This window comes from Ranitomeya imitator, chromosome 3 (assembly GCF_032444005.1).
Source record: "Ranitomeya imitator isolate aRanImi1 chromosome 3, aRanImi1.pri, whole genome shotgun sequence".
NCBI lineage: Eukaryota > Metazoa > Chordata > Amphibia > Anura > Dendrobatidae > Ranitomeya > Ranitomeya imitator.
In genome coordinates, this window is record NC_091284.1 from 318,909,533 (window position 1) to 318,925,071 (window position 15,539).

A 15,539-nucleotide genomic window follows, 5' to 3' on the forward strand; every position below is an offset into this window, starting at 1 on the left:
ATCACTAGAGAGCCTCCTCTCCTCACAGTGCTGCACCGGATCACTAGAGAGCCTCCTCTCCTCACAGTGCTGCACCGGATCACTAGAGAGCCTTCTCTCCTCACAGTGCTGCACCGGATCACTAGAGAGCCTTCTCTCCTCACTGTGCTGCACCGGATCACTAGAGAGCCTCCTCTCCTCACAGTGCTGCACCGGATCACTAGAGAGCCTTCTCTCCTCACAGTGCTGCACCGGATCACTAGAGAGCCTTCTCTCCTCACTGTGCTGCACCGGATCACTAGAGAGCCTCCTCTCCTCACAGTGCTGCACCGGATCACTAGAGAGCCTCCTCTCCTCACAGTGCTGCACCGGATCACTAGAGAGCTGCAGGAAGGACGCAGCTACAACCTCCGGTGTCACGCGCAGTTCCGAGCCTCTGGACTCCGCCCACGTTGGACGTCACGGTGACGTAGAAGACGAGCGCTTCCATTTCCATCCTAGGTGCTGTTCTATTTCTGGCCCCTGCTTCGTCCAGTTATTTGGCACTGACTGCTATTCATGGCCGGCGTCCCGCCTGTCACATGCCCCCTCAGGAGTCTGCAGTGAGGGTCCGCTCTGCCGGAGAAGTTTGCTGCTGCAGAGGCTTGTCTCGGGTGCTGGAGCCGGCTGACAGGAACCTGGACAAGGCGTCCTCTCAGGAAGCCCCGGTGACTGCAGAGGTGACGAGACAGTCCGGTAAGACGTGGCGACAGACCCATAATCCGATGGGATGTTGTGGTTTGCTGTAACATTAGCTTGTTGGCACTGCCAGGCTGCCATGCTCACTGACTGTGTGCTCCTGGCAGGGCCGGACTGGCCGTTTGGCAATTCTGGCTAATGCTAGAAGGGCCTGCCTGGTTGTGCGCTGCCTTATCTGCTATGTTATTAACAGAATTGTTGTTCTCAAGACAGCCATACTGTTAATAGTTGTGACTGAGCACAAAGTCACTTACCCCAGCAGGCAACGGGTGTCATTAGAAATAATGGTTTTGTAGGAAATCTTGTTTTCTTCCATCCAGGGTAATTGTAATACACTGCTCAAAAAAAATAAAGGGAACGCTAAAATTCCCCATCCTAGATATCACTGAATGAAATATTCCAGTTATAAATCTTTATTCATTACATAGTGGAATGTGTTGAGAACAATAAAACCTAAAAATGATCAACGTAAATCACAACTAATATCCCACGGAGGTCTGGAGTTGAAATGATGCTGAAAATCAAAGTGGAAAATAAAGATACAGGCTGATCCAAGGAAATGATGCTCAGTAGTGTGTGTGGCCTCCATGTGCCTGTATGACCTCCCTACAATGCCTGGGCATGCTCCTGATGAGGCGGCGGATGGTCTCCTGAGGGATCTCCTCCCAGACCTGGACTAAAGCATCCGCCAAGTCCTAGACAGTCTATGGTGCAACGTGACGGTGGATGGTGCGAGACATGATGTTCCAGATGTGTTCAGTTGGATTCAGGTCTGGGGAACGGTCTGCCCAGTCCATAGCTTCAATGACTTCATCTTGCAGGAACTGCTGGCACACTCCAGCCACATGAGGTCCGGCATTGTCCTGCATTAGGAGGAACCCAGTGCCAACCTCACCAGCATATGGTCTCACAAAGGGTCTGAGGATCTCATCTCGGTGCCTAATGGCAGTCAGGCTACCTCTGGTGAACACATGGAGGGCCGTGCAGCCCTCCAAAGAAATGCCACCCCACACCATTACTGACCCACTGCCAAACCGGTCATGCTGAAGGATGTTACAGGCAGCACATTGCTCTCTATGGCGTCTCCAGACTGTCACATGTGCTCAGTGTGAACCTACTTTCATCTGTGAAGAGCACAGGGCGCCAGTGGCGAATTTGCCAATCCTGGTGGTCTGTGGTAAATGCCAAGCGTCCTGCACGGTGTTGGGCTGTGAGCACAACCCGTATCTGTGGACGTTGGGCACTCAGACCATCCTCATGAAGTAGGTTTCTAACCATTTGTGCAGACATATGCACATTTGTGGCCTGCTGGAGGTCATTTTGCAGGGCTCTGGCAGTGCTCCTCCTGTTCCTCCTTGCACAAAGGCCGAGGTAGCGGTCCTGCGCTGGGTTGTTGCCCTCCTACGGCCCCCTCCACGTCTCCTGGTGTACTGGCCTTTTCCCCTGGTAGCGCCTCCAGCCTCTGGACACTACGCTGACAGACACAGCAAACCTTTCCACAGCTCGCATTGATGTGCCATCCTGGATGAGCTGCACTACCTGAGCCACTTGTGTGGGTTGTAGAGTCCGTCTCATGTTATCACGAATGTGAAAGCACAACCAACATTCAAAAGTGACCAAAACAGCAGCCAGAAAGCAATGGCACTGAGATATGGTCTGTGGTCCCCACCTGCAGAACCACTCCTTTAGGCCAGTCTCACACGTCCAGATAATTCCGGTACCGGAATTATGTGTCCGTGTGCAGTTGCGTTTCTGTGGCACACGTGCGGCACACATGTGCCGCCCGTGTGCCCACTGGGTACCACACGCACCGAGCCGGAGACAGCGCTAAAGTTTAGCGCTGTCCCCTGCATCGTGCTGAAGCCCCATTCATATCTTCCCTGCAGCAGCGTTTGCTGTAGAGAAGATATGAATAATAGTGTGTAAAATCCAGATCCAGGTCCCCACCCCCCTCCCACCCCCTGAGCGCCCCCCTCGCTGTGATTAAAATACTCACCCGGCTCCCTCGCTGCTTCCTGTCCTGGCCGCACCTTGTACTGTATGAGCGGTCACATGGGGCAGCTCATTTACAGTAATAATGCGGCTCCACCCCTATGGGACCTGGATCTGGATTTTACACACTAGTATTCATATCTTCTCTACAGCAAACGCTGCTGCAGGGAACATATGAATGGCGGATTCAGCACCAGTGGGGGGGACAGCGCTTAATGTAGCGCTTGTCTCCTGCACGGCACACGGACTGCACACGGACAACGTTCGTGTGCGGTATGTGTTTTACACGGACCCATTGAGTTTAATGGGTCCGTGTAATCCATGTGCTCCCACGAATACTGACATGTCTACGTGTTTGGCACACGGAGACACGGTCCGCAAAAAATCAATGACATCTGCACAGATGCATTGATTTTAATGTGTGTACGTGTGTCAGTGGCTCCGGTACGTGAGGAAACTGTCACCTCACGTAGCGGAGCCACTGACGTGTGAAACCGGCCTTATTGAGTACTAGATGGTGGCCCGATTCTCACACATCGTGTATTCTAGCATATGTATGTATATAGCAGCCACATAGTATATAGCACAGGCCACGCAGTATATAATGCAGCCACGGAGTATATAGCAGCCACGCAGTATATAACACAGACCACGTAGTATATAATAGGCCACGCAGTATATAACACAGCTCACGTAATATATAGCACAGCCCACGTAGTGTATAGCAGTGTGGGCACCACATCCCTGTTAAAAAAAAAATAAAATAAAATAAAAAATAGAAAAAGAAAACAAAAAGCAGCACCAAAAGAAGACAGAGGGTGCAAAAAATCCTTCCAGGTATATACCAAACCTCATGCTATTGTCCAGAAAGATGAAGGCAGCACTCCAGTAGAAAAAATAAGAGTATTTTATTGGCCCATGTGCGACATTTCAGTCCAAAGTGTGGACCTTTCTCAAGCCTTGTCTTTCTGGACAATAAAATAAAAAACAGTTATATACTAACCCGCCGGTATCCAGCGAAGCTGTCACGATGTGCGCGCTGCTGCCTCCAGCTTCCGTTCCCAGAGATGCATTGCGAAATTACCCAGAAGACTTAGCGGTTTCGTGAGACCGCTAAGTCTTCTGGGTAATTTCGCAATGCATCTCTGGGAACGGAAGCTCGCGGCAGCCACGCGCGCATCAGCGGACAATGGAAGGTGAGAATAGCAGGTTTTTTTTTAAATTATTTTTAACATTTAACTAATTTGTTCAGATTGGCCTACTGCCTCAATGCATTAACCTAACTATCCCTGTGTGGCCCATTAAAAAAAAACATAATCAGGTTCCTTGGATCATGTTCTCATACACTTTATGTAGTTAATAGCCCTCTGTGTCTGTACTGTTACATACTTAGGCAGTTTACTGGTTCATGCAGCTTTACATGAACGTTTTATATCACAGATCATATAATAAAAGTGCCAACAAAAACAGAAATTCACAGCAAAGGAACACCATATATGAATAGAATAATATACCCAATAAAACTTAACATTTAATAATACTCTTTATAATAACAACACATACCACATACAACCTAAAACCAGTACCAGTTGTTTCACACAAAGATATAAGACAAAGTTACAGGGTGCTCTCGATCCCTAGGGTCCCAACTATCTGTCCCCTACCGTGCTGCGGAGGTTGGCACCCTATATATCCTGCGCAATGGCGCCCCCGCTCAACGTAGGCTATCCCTAAATCGCCCTAATAGGCCCTTACGTGCAAGAAAAAAGAAAAAAGTCAAACAGAACATACACTCATACACTAATAGCTGATAGTAATAAACTTATTGCACTTGCCCAGATAAATAAGTGCATATCATAACACACGCTTGGATGTTGCATGAGGAGTGATAAGCAACAGACTAGGGAAACCTATAGCAAATCCCTAGACTGACCCTACCTGCCAGTGGGGGTTGGCACCCTAGAATCCTGCGCAGATGGCGCCCCCACTCCACGTCGTCTATCCCTGGTAACACCCTAGACTACTTGCAAAGGGATAACAAAAATACCATACAGAATATACAAATAGGGGCAAAAACAACACTTCAATCGAAATAATACACGACAGGGCCCAACACTGCACACCAAACGGTGTTAAGAAATAGAAAAAATCTAAATATACAATTCACATATATATAAAATTCTCTTTAAAGTATGAAAATCTCAACGCGTTTCCCTGAAATCAGTTCATCAGGAAACATACTTATAGGCATTCAGAGAACTTATCTGAGTGACGATTCAGGAGGATAAAGATCACACTCTAAAGGTACCTTCACACTAAACGATATCGTTAGCGATCCGTGACGTTGCAGCGTCCTCGCTAGCGATATCGTTCAGTTTGACACGCAGCAGCGATCAGAATCCTGCTGTGATGTCGTTGGTCGGAGCTAGAGGGCCAGAACTTTATTTGGTCGCTGGCTCTCCCGCTGACATCGCTGAATCAGCGTGTGTGACGCCGATCCAGCGATGTCTTCGCTGGTAACCAGGGTAAACATCGGGTTACTAAGCGCAGGGCCGCGCTTAGTAACCCGATGTTTACCCTGGTTACCATCCTAAAAGTAAAAAAAACAAACGCTTCATACTTACCTTCCGCTGTCTGTCCCCGGCGCTGTGCTTTCCTGCACTCACTGTGAGCACAGCGGCCTGAAAGCAGAGCGGTGACGTCACCGCTGTGCTTTCCGGCCGCTGTGCTCACAGCCAGTGCAGAGAAGCAGAGCGCCGAGGACAGATAGCGGAAGGTAAGTATGAAGCGTTTGTTTTTTTTACTTTTAGGATGGTAACCAGGGTAAACATCGGGTTACTAAGCGCGGCCCTGCGCTTAGTAACCCGATGTTTACCCTGATTACCGGCATCGTTGGTCGCTGGAGAGCGGTCTGTGTGACAGCTTTCCAGCGACCAAACAGCGACGCTGCAGCGATCCGGATCGTTGTCTGAATCGCTGCAGCGTCGTTTAGTGTGAAGGTACCTTAAAGGGAACCTGTCACCCCGTTTTTTGAGATTGAGCTATAAATACTGTTAAATAGGGCCTGTGCTGTGCGTTACTATAGTGTATGTAGTGTACCCTGATTCCCCATGTATGCTGAGAAATACATTACCAAAGTCGCCGTTTTCGCCTGTCAATCAGGCTGGTCAGGTCGGGTGGGCGTGTTCACAGCGCTCTTTTCTTCCCCAGCTTTCCGTTGGTGGCGTAGTGGTGTGCACATGTCCAAGGTCCGAATTCCCTGCGCCCACGTGAAGACACAGCGCGCGATCTGCGCTGTCATCCCTTTCATCGGTGGGGGCGGCCATCTTCCTGGGGCCGCGCGTGCGCAGATGTAGTGCTCTGCTGCACGGGGCTTCAGGAAAATGGCCGTGGGATGCCGCGCGTACGCAAAAGAGATCGCGGCGGCCATTTTCCCAAAGCCGAGATGCAAACTCGGCTTTGGGAAAATGGCCGCCGCGATCTCTTCTGCGCGTTCCCTGAGGAAGGAGTCCGCCGACTCCGAAACGCGTTGGATAGATCCTTTTCGGTACTGTGTGCAATTCGTTAGCCGTTCATGTGTAACATCATGTGTATGTGACGTCACGCGAGGTCCTGCAGCTTCACTGCACCTCGCCGGCAACTAGCGTGTGGGAGCGCAGGCTCACGCTGAAGACCCAGGAGCACCATCGGTGAGGTAAGGGGTGACTGTCACCGGCCGGGACAGGTTTTTTTCACCCTTTCCTCGCACATTCTTTGGAAGGAAAGCGGTTGAAAGCATCACCGCTGTGCACTTATTCAGGAGATCTTGACTGCGATACACCCGGTAACTGTGGACATATTCAGGAGACTTTGACTGTGACACACCCGGTAAATATTAACATCTTATATGCACTATATATAACGCATTAATAACGCACTATTAAACCTTAAACTAGGTAACTGTGGATATATTTTATGATGGATAATATATGCAGAAAATCCTCTTATTAATTGTTCTCCTCTGGAACCTACAGCGCAGATATATATACATATATATTATCATTGGTGTTTTTTCACTCTATATCGGACATTTTTGGTAGTTATGTCCGTTTATCTGCAGCAGTAGAATTACCAGTGCAAATATACTGTGTGCAGCGCCCGTAGTCGCTTTTATAAAGTCTGGGATTTAATAGGGATCAGAGTCCCGAAACCTTCTATACAAAACATCCAAATTGCAGTTGATCATTCAATCCTATTGGTTTGATGCTCTTCATACGAAATATCCATTTAGTCTCCTTTTGGAGGATTACACGATCCCAGTCCCCCCCCTCGCTCTGACGGCTTAACCACTTCTATCACAGAAAAGCAGAAACAATTGAGGTCACCCCCATGCACCTCCCTCACATGATTGGAGATAGAAGTATCACGCTTATTTAGTATGTCCCCCACATGTTCACCAACTCTTCTGCGTAGCTCCCTCTTTGTTTTGCCCACATAATCTTTAGGGCAATTGCACTGAAACAGGTTAACAACCCCCTCAGTCTTACAATTGGCAAAATGCCTCATATCATACCTAATTTTAGTATGGGAGCTAGCAAAAGAGTTGGATCTGGAAACATACTTGCAAAACTTACACTTCCCACATTTGAAAGTACCGGTTTGTCTATTTTCCAACCAAGTGGGGGAGTCTCAACAGACTCGGGTTTCTACCGCCAGGCCAGGGATCTCAGGAAGAAGTTCAGAGACAGAGGATACCTGGCTGGGGTTCTCAATGAGGCCTTTAAATCCTCCAATGAGAAAGAAAGAAACTCATTACTAGTAAATAAAAGGAAGGAGGATGATGGAAATGATCTGAGGATCATAGGTACCTTTGATGATAAATCTGGGGAAGTAAGAAAGGCTATTTTAAAACATTGGGGAATCCTCAAAATGGACCCTGATATATGTGATATCATCCCAGATGCCCCGTTGATTACATACAGGAGGGGGAGGTCGATTCGTGACCAACTAGTCCATAGTGTCTTTCCTCCTTTAAAGAAAACCCCCACTTGGTTGGAAAATAGACAAACCGGTACTTTCAAAAGTGGGAAGTGTAAATGTGGTATTTTTGTTATCCCCTTGCAAGTAGTCTAGGGTGTTACCAGGGATAGACGACGTGGAGTGGGGGCACCATCTGCGCAGGATTCTAGGGTGCCAACCCCCACTGGCAGGTAGGGTCAGTCTAGGGATTTGCTATAGGTTTCCCAAGTCTGTTGCTTATCACTCCTCATGCAACATCCAAGCGTGTGTTATGATATGCACTTATTTATCTGGGCAAGTGCAATAAGTTAATTACTATCAGCTATTAGTGTATGAATGTATGTTCTGTTGTTTGACTTTTTTCTTTTTTTCTTGCACGTAAGGGCCTTTTAGGGCGATTTAGGGATAGCCTACGTTGAGCGGGGGCGCCATTGCGCAGGATATATAGGGTGCCAACCTCCGCAGGAAGGTAGGGGACAGATAGTTGGGACCCTAGGGATCGAGAGCACCCTGTAACTTTGTCTTATATCTTTTGTGTCAAACAACTGGTACTGGTTTTAGGTTGTATGTGGTATGTGTTGTTATTATAAAGAGTATTATTAAATGTTAAGTTTTATTGGGTATATTGAGCTTTACATGAACACCTGAGCCTTATGCTATGGCTGGTCCAAACAACAAAAGCAATTGTTACCATCCACCTCTCGTGTCTCCCCTTTTCCTCATAGTTTGTAAGCTTGCGAGCAGGGCCCTCATTCCTCCTGGTATCTGTTTTGAACTGTATTTCTGTTATGCTGTAATGTCTATTGTATGCTGTAATGTCTATTGTCTGTATAAGTCCCCTCTATAATTTGTAAAGCGCTGCGGAATGTGTTGGCGCTATATAAATAAAATTATTATTATTAACATTAGATCCTTTTACTATAGATGCTGCATAGGCAAAGTTGGTCACATAGGGTCATTAGCAGTGTTAACAGAGTGCGTTACCCACGGCATAACGCGGTGTAACGCGGCCATTAACCCTGTGTCAGCACTGACTGGAGGGGAGTATGGAGCGGGTGCCGGGCACTGACTGGATGGAAGTAGGGAGGGACTAATTCTCGGCCGGACTGTGCCCGTCACTGATTGGTCACGGATTTGCGGGACAGACAGACAGACTGAAGTACCCCTTAGACAATTATATAGTAGATGTCTTGATAATTGCCAATAATTTCCATCTGTTGTCTATTCCATTTGCACAACAGCATGTGAAATTGATTGTCAAACAGTGTTGCTTCCTAAGTGGACAGTTCGACAGTCTGTTGCTTGTGTTCCCGTTATTTTTTTTTTTTAAGCAGTGTATATAGCTATCTCTATCCATTGTTGTAGGCTGGTGGCCCAAAAGTGGCATGTACAGTAGAGTAGGACCCATCAGAAGGAGGTCACTTCAATTTTATTTATTACTGCAAGTTTTGTTTAAAAAAAAAAAAAAAAAATGTTTTCGAGAAGTACATTCTTTATTGAATGCTTTTCTGTGTTTTCACATGGTGTGTGTATGTATGTATGTATATACACACACACACACACACACACACACACACACACACACACACACACACACACACACACACACACACACACACACACACACACACACACCCTTGTTAAAGTATTCGCCCCCTGAAACTTTTCAACTTTTTCCCACATATCATTCTTCAAACATAAAGATACCAAATGCAATTTTTTTGGTGAAGAATCAACAACAAGTGGAACACAATTGTGAAGTTGGACGAAAATTATTGGTTATTTTATATTTTTATGTAAATTCAAAAACTGAAAAGTGGGGCGTGCAATATTATTCAGCCCCTTTACTTTCAGTGCAGCAAACTCACTCCAGAAGTTCATTGCGGATCTCTGAATGATCCAATGTTGTCCTAAATGCCTAATGATAATAAATATAATCCACCTGTGTATAATCAAGTCTCTGTATAAATGCACCTGCTCTGTGATGGTCTTAGGCTATGTGCCCACATTGCGGATTCGTGTGCAGATTTTTCCGCACCGTTTTTGCAAAATCCGCAGGTAAAACTGCAGATTTCACCTGCGGTTTTGCATCTGCAGATTCCTATTGAGAAGCAGGTGTAAACCGCTGTGGAATCTGCACAAAGAATTGACATGCTGCGGAAAATACAACGCAGCGTTTCCGCATGGTATTTTCCGCAGCATGGGCACAGCAGATTTAGTTTTCCATAGGTTTACATGGTACTGTAAACCGCATGGAAAACAGCTGCTAATCCGCAACGTGTGCACATAGCCTCAGGGTTCTGTTTGAAGCACAGAGAGCATCATAAATTACCGGCTTTTCAAAGGACACCGATGCGGAAAAAAACGGACTGCACTCGTGAGTGCTGTGCGTTTTTTTTTTCTCACACCCATAGACTTGCATTGGCGAGACTCGGCCGATATACACCTACAATCGCAGCATGCTGCGATTTCACTCGTATGTAAAATACGCCCAAGGAAAAAAAAATATTGATGTGAGCTTCTGTAATTCTACGTTTTAGTAAAAAAAATACTGTAATAAGCTAATTACTGCAGTGATTTTTACAACATATTATGGACGTAGGGACAGCTAAATCTACCCTTCTACTTCACTCCAATAATTGAGCACGGATGGGGATCAGTGATCTGTGTCACTGATCATTGCTCAGCGGCTGTAGGATGGAGGTGGTAGAAAAAAAAATTATATATACGAATAATCGCCATGCCAAAATTTATGTGCAATTGCTTATCAGCCATCATTGTTTTTTAACAATATGATCCAAGTAAGGCCGGAGTCACACTACAGCGAGATACGGCCGAGTCTCGCTGGTTAAAGGGAACCTGTCACCTGAATTTGGCGGGACTGGTTTTGGGTCATATGGGCGGAGTTTTCAGGTGTTTGATTCACCCTTTTCTTACCCACTTGGCTGCATGCTGGCTGCAATATTGGATTGAAGTTCATTCTCTGTCCTCCATAGTACACGCCTGCACAAGGCAAGATTGCTTTGCGCAGGCGTGTACTATGGAGGACAGGAATGAACTTCAATCCAATATTGCAGCCGGCATGCAGCCAGCGGGTAAGGAAAGGGTGAATCAAACACCCGAAAACTCCGCCCATATGACCCAAAACCAGTCCCGCCAAATTCAGGTGACAGAGTCCCTTTAAAACCAAGCTCTGGCACCGGCACTCCGGAGCGGCGCGTGCGGCTCCATGTATTGCTGTGCGGCTGCACGCTCCACTCTGGAGTACCGGTGCCAGGGCTTGGTTTTAACCAGCGAGACTCGGCGGTATCTCACTGTGTGTGATCCCGGCCTAAGGGTCAAACACAGAAGAGATCCATTTAAAATATGAATTTATTAAATTAAATCTAAAACCTAGTAAAAAAAAAAAAGCATCAAATGTCACATTGAGGCTTCTTTCACACTTGCGTCGGTACGGATCCGTCGCTAAGTGTCGGAGCGACGTACCGACGCACGTTGTGAAAATTTCGCACGACGTGGGCAGTGGATGCAGTTTTTCAACGCATCCGCTGCCCATTCTAAAGTCTGGGGAGGAGGGGGCGGAGTTCCGGCCATGCATGCGCGGTAGGAAATGGCGGATACAACATACGAAAAAACGTTACATTGAACGTTTTTTCGTGACGACGGTCCGCCAAAACACGACGGATCCATAGGCAGCATCAATAGTAAAAAGTTGGTCCCACAGGGTTAATAATAGCGTTAACAGACTACGTTACACCGCGTTATGCGACGGGGTAACGCAGTCCGTTTAACGGACTGCGAAAACGCTATGTGGGCGCTGACTGGAGGGGAGGATGGAGGGGGCACTGACCGGAGGGGAGTAGGTAGGGGCCAATTCGCGGCCGGTATGTGCCTGTCGCTGATTGGTCGCAGCCGGCTGGGCGCGCCCAATCAGCAACGCGCGATTTCCATGACAGAGAAAAACAGACAAGTGGACCTTAGACAATATATACAGTCATGGCCAAAAGTATTGACACCCCTGCAATTCTGTCAGATAATACTCAGTTCCTTCCTGAAAATGATTGCAAACACAAATTCTTTGGTATTATCATCTTCATTTAATTTGTCTTAAATGAAAAAACACAAAAGAGAATGAAGCAAAAAGCAAAACATTGATCATTTCACACAAAACTCCAAAACTGGGCCAGACAAAAGTATTGGCACCCTCAGCCTAATACTTGCTTGCACAATCTTTAGCCAAAATAACTGCGACCAACCGCTTCCGGTAACCATCAATGAGTTTCTTACAATGCTCTGCTAGAATTTTAGACCATTCTTCTTTGGCAAACTGCTCCAGGTCCCTGATATTTGAAGGGTGCCTTCTCCAAACTGCCTTTTTTAGATTTCTCCACAAGTGTTCTATGGGATTCAGGTCTGGACTCATTGCTGGCCACCTTAGAAGTCTCCAGTGCTTTATCTCAAACCATTTTCTAGTGCTTTTTGAAGTGTGTTTTGGGTCATTGTCCTGCTGGAAGACCCATGACCTCTGAGGGAGACCAAGCTTTCTCACAATGGGCCCTACGTTATGCTGCAAAATTTGTTGGTAGTCTTCAGACTTCATAATGCCATGCACACGGTCAAGCAGTCCAGTGCCAGAGGCAGCAAAGCAACCCCAAAACATCAGGGAACCTCCGCCATGTTTGACTGTAGGGACCGTGTTCTTTTCTTTGAATGCCTCTTTTTTTCTCTCCTGTAAACTCTATGTTGATGCCTTTGCCCAAAAAGCTCTACTTTTGTCTCATCTGACCAAAACGTTTTAGGCTTTTTCAGTTAAGTTTTGGCATACTCCAGACTGGCTTTTTTATGTCTCGGGGTAAGAAGTGGAGTCTTCCTGGGTCTCTGACCATACAGTCCCTTTTCATTCAGACGCCGACGGATAGTACGGGTTGACACTGTTGTACCCTCGGACTGCAGAGCAGCTTGAACTTGTTTAGATGTTAGTCGAGGTTCTTTATCCATCATCTGCACAATCTTGCATTGAAATCTCTTGTCAATTTTTCTTTTCCGTCCACATCTAGGGAGGTTAGCCACAGTGCCATGGGATTTAAACTTCTTGATGACACTGCGCACGGTAGACACAGGAACATTCAGGTCTTTGGAGATGGACTTGTAGCCTTGAGATTATACATGCTTTTTCACAATTTGGTTTCTCAAGTCCTCAGACAGTTCTTTGCTCTTCTTTCTTTTCTCCATGCTCAATGTGGTACACACAAGGACACAGGACAGAGGTTGAGTCAACTTTAATCCATGTCAACTGGCTGCAAGTGTGAATTAGTTATTGCCAACACCTGTTAGGTGCCACAGGTAAGTTGCAGGTGCTGTTAATTACACAAATTAGAGAAGCATCACATGATTTTTCGAACAGTGCCAATACTTTTGTCCACCCCCTTTTTCATGTTTGGTGTGGAATTATATCCAATTTGGCTTTAGGACAATTCTTTGTGTTTTTTCATTTAAGACAAATTAAATGAAGATAATAATATCAAACAATTTGTGTTTGAAATAATTTTCAGGAAGAAAATGAGTATTATCTGACAGAATTGCAGGGGTGTCAATACTTTTGGCCATGACTGTTTATATATAAACTCTAGTAAATTTCACAGTTGCTGGGTCTTAATATAGACTTATTTATAAATTGTCCTTAACCCCTTTCTGACATATGACATACTATCCCTTCGAGGTAGGGTGAGCCGTATGACCACCGATGGGATAGTATGTCATACGCGATCGGCCGCGCTCACGGGGGGAGCGCGGCCGGGTGTCAGCTGACTATCGAAGTGCCGGATGTCAGCTATGTGCCAGGAGCGGTCACGGACCGCCCCGGCACATTAACCGCTGGCACACCGCGATCAAACATGATCGCGGTGTGCCGGCGGTGTAGGGAAGCATCGCGCAGGGAGGGGGCTCCCTGCGGGCTTTCCTGAGACCCCCGGAGCAACGCGATGTGATCGCGTTGCTCCGAGGTTCTCCTACCTCCTTCCTCGCTGCTGCAGGCCCGGATCCAAAATGGCCGCGGCATCCGGGTCCTGCAAGGAGGTGGCTTCACTACGCCTGCTCAGAGCAGGCGCCGGGAAGCCAGGAGAAGTGCACGTCAGATCGCGATCTTACACTATAACATGATGTCCCCCCCCCCCCGCCCCTGGGGCAATGTTATTGTGTAAAAAAAAATTAAAAAAAAAAATCCCCCCCACCCCCCAAAAAAATATTCTTCCTATAAATACATTTCTTTAAATAAAAACAATAAAAGTACACATATTTAGTATCGCTGCGTCCGTAACGACCCCTCCTATAAAACTATATCACTAGTTAACCCCTTCAGTGAACACCGTAAAAAAAAGAAAAAAAAAGAGGCAAAAAACAACACTTTATTATCATACCGCCAAACAAAACGTGGAAGAACACGCGATCAAAAAGACTGATATAAATAACCATGGTACTGCTGAAAACGTCATCTTGTCCCGCAATAAACGAGCCACCATACAGCATCATCAGCGAAAAAATAAGTTATAGTCCTCAGAATAAAGCGATGCAAAAATCATATTTTCTATAAAATAGTTTTTATCGTATAAAAGCGCCAAACCATAAAAAAATGATTTAAATGAGGTTTTGCTGTAATCGTACTGACCCGAAGAATAAAACTGCTTTATCCATTTTACCAAACGCGCAACGGTATAAACGCCCCCTCCAAAAGGAATTCATGAATAGCTGGTTTTTGGTCATTCTGCCTCACAAAAATCGGAATAAAAATCGATCAAAAAATGAGCCCGAAAATGTTACCGATAAAAACGTCAACTCGTCCCGCAAGAAACAAGACCTCACATGACTCGGTGGACCCTGTTATGAACTAGTGGTTCAGAAACACAATGGACCTGGTGGTTAAGAGCACACAAAGTGACCTGATAGTTACTAATAACATAGGACGAGCTCTGAGACGTGGGAACTCTGCTGACCGCAATCCCTAATCCTATAACACCACACTAGAGGTAGCCGTGGAGCGCTCCTGACCAGACCTAGGCGCCTCGGGCACAGCCTGAGAAACTAGCTAGCCCTGAAGATAGAAAAATAAGCCTACCTTGCCTCAGAGAAATTCCCCAAAGGAAAAGGCAGCCCCCCACATATAATGACTGTGAGTAAAGATGAAAATACAAACACAGAGATGAAATAGATTTTAGCAAAGTGAGGCCCGACTTACTGAATAGACCGAGGATAGGGAAGATAGCTTTGCGGTCAGCACAAAAACCAACAAACAACCACGCAGAGGGCGCAAAAAGACCCTCCGCACCGACTAACGGTACGGAGGTGCTTCCTCTGCGTCCCAGAGCTTCCAGCAAGCAAGACAAACCAAAATAGCAAGCTGGACAGAAAAAATAGCAAACCAAGAAACACAAGCAGAACTTAGCTTATGCAGTAGACAGGCCACAAGGACGATCCAGGAGAGAGAGCAAGACCAATACTGGAACATTGACTGGAGGCCAGGAACAAAGAACTAGGTGGAGTTAAATAGAGCAGCACCTAACGACTTAACCTCGTCACCTGAGGAAGGAAACTCAGAAGCCGCAGCCCCACTCACATCCACCAGAGGAAGCTCATAGACGGAACCAGCCGAAGTACCACTCACGACCACAGGAGGGAGCTTGACCACAGAATTCACAACAGGACCCAAATATGAAAAAATTATAGCTCTCAAAATGTGGTAACGCAAAAAATATTTTTTGCAATAAATAGCGTCTTTCAGTGTGTGATGGCTGCCAATCATAAAAATCCGCTGCAAAACCCACTATAAATAGTAAATC

At 46.4% G+C, this 15,539-nt stretch overlaps 1 protein-coding gene across 7 annotated transcripts in view; it reads left to right on the plus strand.

Annotated features, from left to right (window-relative positions):
- Window positions 1-409: 409 nt before the first annotated feature.
- The window catches only part of DCAF6 (DDB1 and CUL4 associated factor 6), a 600,095-nt gene continuing 584,965 nt past the window's right edge, over window positions 410-15,539 (plus strand). For 3 of the 7 annotated variants that reach the window (XM_069756618.1, XM_069756619.1, XM_069756620.1), the window contains exon 1: window positions 425-714. The gene's annotated coding sequence lies outside the window, so the exon portion shown is untranslated. Of the gene's footprint in view, window positions 715-15,539 lie in introns of all 7 variants that reach the window. The other 4 variants (XM_069756621.1, XM_069756623.1, XM_069756625.1 and 1 more) reach the window with 2 other exon arrangements.